The sequence below is a fragment of the Cibotium barometz genome, chromosome 16 (assembly GCF_041138505.1).
Source record: "Cibotium barometz isolate CiBa-2024 chromosome 16, ASM4113850v1, whole genome shotgun sequence".
NCBI classification, from domain to species: domain Eukaryota; kingdom Viridiplantae; phylum Streptophyta; class Polypodiopsida; order Cyatheales; family Cibotiaceae; genus Cibotium; species Cibotium barometz.
The window spans coordinates 8,238,892-8,245,257 of record NC_141061.1 but is presented as its reverse complement, the minus strand read 5'-3'; the positions used below and the strand labels follow the sequence as shown (position 1 = coordinate 8,245,257).

At 42.6% G+C, this 6,366-nt stretch overlaps 1 pseudogene; it reads left to right on the top strand.

Moving 5' to 3' along the window:
• Nucleotides 1-4,499: 4,499 nt before the first annotated feature.
• LOC147630333 (putative xyloglucan 6-xylosyltransferase 5 pseudogene) lies at nucleotides 4,500-5,727 on the top strand (annotated as a pseudogene).
• Nucleotides 5,728-6,366: the final 639 nt, after the last annotated feature.

Here is a 6,366-nt window from a genome sequence, read left to right as displayed (position 1 = left end):
GGCCTCTATTACTAGTAAGTAAGTATATACACGAAGTCCCCATAAACTTCCCTTATTTTATATTAAGCACAAGGTAAACACATTTTATATGTTCTAACATTATCTTACAAAAGCTAAGTGCCCATTTGAGTGAGTAAGATGGAAAAGCAATTTATGGTAGATCAGGTGGGTGAAACCATGTTAACCTCCTACAGAGAGACCCCCTTCCTAATGGTGACCACATCACCCAAGTCAATGGTGATGTCACTGTCGGGGTGGAAAGGTGTGGATAGTCTAGGACACGCCACAAAGTTGACATGAGAGGTTAAGTGGTATGCATTGGTAACAATTCACAACCAATGTATGGCAAGGTGGTGGGAAGCTTTGGGAAGCTAGGGAACTTGGTGAGGTGGCATAGAAAGTGATAGGTGATGTAGAGGTTCTTCATGCTATTTGTGGAAGTGGCATGGACGCTTCAACATTAGGTAGTTGGTAGAAGCAATCCACACTTAGTTGGTAGAAGCAATTTGCACCCTGTGATTAAAGAAATGAGCACCAAGACGACCATGGAATGATTGGCATAGGGAGATGACAGCTTAGATCTTCATGGCAGAACAACAAGGGAGTATGCGTGGATCTCATAGATTGATTCTTAGAGATTAGGTTTCTTAGTGAAAAATATGTCAGCTAGGGTGATGTTTTTTTGGTGTTGAAGTGGATTCAAAGTAGAGGTTACATACAATGAACCTCTTTGGAGGAAGTGGAGTCAAAGCAGAGGTTAAAGTAGAGTCAAAGCAAAGGTTACATACAATGAACCTCTTTGGAGGAACCTATAAGGCTCAGGGCTCTCCATGCAATAGGTCATACCATGAGCCACACTGCCCCCATCTAGAGATCTTCATGGTTAGAATTGGCGAGGTTAGTTGTAGATGCATGAGTTTGTGGGTGTTGTGATGCAAGAAGCTGAAAATTTTATGATGTCCATAGTGAAAATATGTAGGTGACATGTATGGACAATGGGTGGAAGGTGTGTTCATGTGTACTTCTTTTAACACAAAGACTTCTCCAACTCAATTTCTTTCTTTTGACTCTCTTTGTTGCTTTCTTCAACTCTCTTTGCTACTTTCCTTCAATGTTTACTTGACATATGTTTTCTAAGAAACTCAAGATTATTACATTTGCAAGTCATGGCATTGAACTTTGCATCTAGCTCTACAATGGTTGTAATGGAGCTGGGGTGACCTCTAGGGCTTGAGGGATTTGGCATTATGAAGCACTCGAGATAATAGAGGCAGTGTGGGGATCAATGGGTGGGGTGGTCAAAGATGAGGTCGTGGAAGGTTTCTATTAATTATAGGAAGGTCCGAGCGATAGGTCATACCATAGGCCTAGCTACCATGATCCCCCCACCACGGGAAATGGGTCCTATCACGGAATAGCCTCCATGATCCCCCCATAGGCGATGGGTCATACCATGGGCCAAGCATGCAACCGTGGAGAGATTTACCTAGAGGGTTGGTGTTGATGAGGTTATATGTAGGTTTGAGAAATAATGGTGCCTTTATTACATGCAAAGCCCATGGTGGGTGTAGAAGATCCTTCTAATGAAAACTCCAACACATTGCTTTCTTTGACACTTTTTTCACATAGCTTGTGTGTGGTACCCCTAGACAAGGGTTTTGTATAAAATTTTAGCCTAAAAAGATTGTGGAAAGTAGTATATAGGTGGGGTGAGATTTACCAACTCGTATTGGTACTAAATATTTTTCCAGTCTCATAGAAAGATGTAATGAAGGGCTTGTAGGAAAGACATCGACTAGATCAATGTAATGAAGGGCTTGCCAGTCTCATAGAAAGATGTAATGAAGGGCTTGTAGGAAAGACATCGACTAGATCAATGTATGATCTCAAAGGATGGTAAGAATGGTGGCTTTGCCAAACAAGTTGTGGTGAGTCTAGGATGTGTGATATGAGAGTAGTCAAGGTAAGTGTAGACTATGTGATAGCTACATGCAAGTAGTCAAGGTAAGTGTAGACTATGATATAGCTACATGCAAGTAGTCAAGGTAAGTGTAGACTATGTGATACAGCTACATGATGCCCTGCAGGTTCTACTTATTATTATGCATGTTACAAAGCTAGCAAAAAGTAGACCAGTGCTGAAGGGCTTGTAGGAAAGACATCAACTAGATCAATGTATGATCTCAAAGGATGGTAAGAATGGTGGCTTTGCCAAACAAGTTGTGGTGAGTCTAGGATGTGTGATATGAGAGTAGTCAAGGTAAGTGTAGACTATGATATAGCTACATGCGAGTAGTCAAGGTAAGTGTAGACTATGATATAGCTACATGCGAGTAGTCAAGGTAAGTGTAGACTATATGTGGTATGAGAGTAGTCAAGGTAAGTGTAGACTATGTGATACAGCTACATGCGAGTAGTCAAGGTAAGTGTAGACTATATGTGGTATGAGAGTAGTCAAGGTAAGTGTAGACTATGTGATACAGCTACATGATGCCCCGCAGGTTGTACTTATTATGCATGTTACAAAGCTAGCAAAAAGTAGACCAGTGCTCGGAAAACAAGGGTTTTCATGGTGATCATGGCCGAGTGAAGTGTGCCAATAAGTTTAAAGTGGAACAAACCTCAAAGTTTTACTCTCATTTTACTTTGAGTATGGTAGCGGTGTGTACAAAAGGACTGTACGGAAGAACTTTGATGTAGTGCTCATGCAAAAGTGGGGATTGTGCTCTTGAAAACCTCAAAAATAGTCAACTCACAAAGTTCTAACTTTTACATGGCATTTTTATTAGTAGAATATCCATATCTAAGAGGCTCTTAAACATTTTTATTGGTAGAATATCCATATATAATAGGCTCCTATAACCATTCCATAGACAATGTATAAGGTTATGTGTTTTACTAAAAACTTTAACTACAAAAATATCACATTAAAATCCTATTCACATACACAATTATCTCACATCAATAGAAATGGAGAATTATCACTATTTAAAGCCATAAGCAATTCTCAAACTTTGAGCTCCAAATGTAAATTTCTCAAGTTGACATCAAAGGGAAAATCTAAATAATTTGAGCTCCTCCCTTTTCAAACATGCACATACAATGCCAATGGCTGTGTAGCCTAGTATTGTGACCAGGAAGGGGGAAGTCCCTGTAGGCTCCTTTGCAAGCATCCAGGCCATTTATGGCCAAATTTATACTACCTTTAGTTGGAGATCAAGCCACCTTGGGGTGGGCACTCAAGTTAATACTACAGAGCATCTCCTCAAGGGGAAAAGAAAACATGCATACATGACTATGGAGTTGTTACCACAATAATGGTTTGTCATCATAGGTCGAAAGCTTGAAGTAAAAAATAAGGAAAAATAAAGGCAAGATAAGGGTCCCCAAGACAGTAGCCTAATGGATAAGCCTTTGGACTTTTTACATAAGGGTCCCCAAGGCAGTAGCCTAATGGATAAGGCTTTGGACTTTTTACACAGGAGGTCCTAGGTTCAAATCCTCTTCGGGACACCTCATTAGTGTGTTTGCGTGCAGGTCGGGCTCAGAGACTACCATCTACACACCTTAGGCTGTCATCGTTCGATCGTCTTAACGCTTGCTTCAACCTCCTTTACAGCTCTTCGGCGATCTTGCAGGGCAACAACAGTGTACAATGGTTGCCCTTCAAGCTCACGCTCCGGATCATGGATAATGGTTGCCATGGACATTAAAGATCTTGACTCAACTTGTGAGGCGCCCAGCTCTACCAAAGCTGTGCAGGGTGTGTCACTCCAATCAATCAAGCGACTAACTTCTTGTAGGGTTCATCTTGTGGCTAAGTGGCCAATATTTGGAAGGGTAGTACAACCTTGTGGTACTCGAGTGAGTGAGTGAGTGTGTGTGTGATTCCTCAGTGTGACTAGGAGTAGCCATGCAGGGTGTGAAGAATCGAGTAGAGATTGCTAGCTCTGACCAGTGTTATTTGAACCAACCATGCCAATGGTCATGCACCTTTTGGAAATACGTAGGAACAACTCCTATGTAAGGTGGCACTAAAGAAAAAAAACCCAAAAGTTAAAATAGTAGGAACAACTCCTATGTAAGGTAGCACTAAAAGAAAAAAAAAACCCAAAAAGTTAAAATATGGAACAATAGGGTGGCGTCAAAAATAGGGTGGCGTCAAAAAGAAAAACACTGGGAAGTTGGAATATTTTGCAAATGTCTATTTCGAAAAAACCACAGCCGATGACTCTTACGCACATAAGCTTGCTTGCCGTATGAACGGGTTTTGACTAAGGACCGCCCAAAGCTCCCGACGGAGGGCGGCGGCAAACTGCCAACTCCTTAACCCAGCCTTCTTCTACGTCCAAAATCTGCACACAGCTGAATCTAACGAACTGCTCAGTCAGGCAGCGCGCCGGACGACCTGTGATTCCGTCGACCATCCTCATTTGAGCCTCCGGAGGCATAGCTGCTTGGCTACTCTTCCACTCAATTCCTCTCTGTGTCAACTGAGGATGCTTCCCGTAGCCACAGCCAAGCACATCTGCAAAACCTCCCACCGCATCAAAATCACCCTCCTCTGTGGCTTTGTCACCTTCTTCGTCCTCAGAGGCACCATCGGCATGGCTGCTGATCTAGCTGCCCACTGACACCACAGACCTCCGGCAAGACTTCTCCGGCTCTTCATCCAGAGAGGCTTACAGATCAGTGTTGTCTACAGTGACAGAGAAACAAAAGGATGACGAAGAAAAAGAAGAAGAGGAGGCTGCAGAGCCTCCCAGAGACCCTGACAAGTCCTAAAGCTTAGGGCCCAAGATAACAGATTGGGACCAGCAAAGACAAGCAGCTTGGCTCACTGGGAATACAGAAGCTGTAAGAAATGGCGAGTCGAGAATCCTCCTTGTCACAGGCTCCCCCCCTACGCCATGTGATAGTCCTGATGGAGACCATTATCCATCAAGAATAAGATAGGCTATTGCCGACTGTAAGAAATGGCGAGTCGAGAATCCTCCTTGTCACAGGCTCCCCCCCTACGCCATGTGATAGTCCTGATGGAGACCATTTCTTGCTCAAATCCATCAAGAATAAGATAGACTATTGCCGACTGCACGGCATCGAGATCTTCTGGCACAGCTAGATGATGAGATGGCAGGGTTCTGGTCCAGCTTCCGCTCCTCCGAAAGCTCATGCTCACACACCCGGAGATGGAGTGGCTATGGTGGATGGACAGTGATGCCATGTTCATAGACATTGCCTTTGAGCTCCCAATGGAGAAGTACAAGGAACATAACCTCATCTTGCATGGGTGGGATGAAATGGTGTACAATAGGAAGTCATGGGTTGGATTGAATGCAGGCAGCTTTTTGCTTAGAAATTGCCAATGGTCACTGGACATATTGGATGCATGGGCACCCATGGGGCCAAAGGGCAAGGTAAGAGAGGAAGCAGGCAGAGTGCTGGCAGAAACCCTAGAGGGAAGGCCACCATTTGAAGCAGATGATCAATCTGCACTGATCTATATCCTGGTAACACAAAAGGAGGTATGGGGAAAGAAGGTGTTTTTCGTATTGTCTTCATGGGTATTGGGTTGCTATAGTGGAGAGATATGAGAAGCTGATGGAGTCTAGGTCTCATCCTGGCCAATATGGAGATGAGAGGTGGCCCTTTGTGAGCCACTTTGTGGGGTGCAAACCATGTGGAAGCAACTCAAGTGCTGGCCTTGACTCATGCTTGGGCACCTAGCCTTACTTGTAAACCCCGTAAAGCCAAGTGTGTTCTTGCATAATATTGCTAGCCCTTAAGGCCATTATATTTTAGAGGACCATTCGAGGCCCATTTCATAATACCCATGCTTAGTGATTGGCCATTACAAAAATCATCCTCCATGCCTTGTCATTTCTTTAATTAAAGTATGTCATTCTATTTTTAAAACTATTTCACATTACAAATAGATGGTATATTCATTATGCACCTTGTCCAATTCTTTGAGTCCACATGCAAACCAACAAACATGTCACAAAGCAACATAGAATAATCCATGAAGCAATACTACTTCTTACCATGAAACAATACTACTTCCAAGAATCTTACCATGAAACATTTCAAACATAATAGTACGAAGCCACTAATTCTCAAGTTGGACCTTTAGAATATATGAGTTTAATTATACCAACTAGACTAGCTAGCCATAAAATGTGTGATAAAACGTGTGTTAACAAACGAGTAGCATTATGAACAGTGTTGATGTAGTGACTAGTCCATTGTTTGAGATTTGATTAAAAATGAAAAATACATTTATACTAGGCCACTTACATGTCACCAAAAATGGAAAAGTATTGTAAACCCTAGAACCTTAAGGGCCAACCAACTTTTCTCACGTGA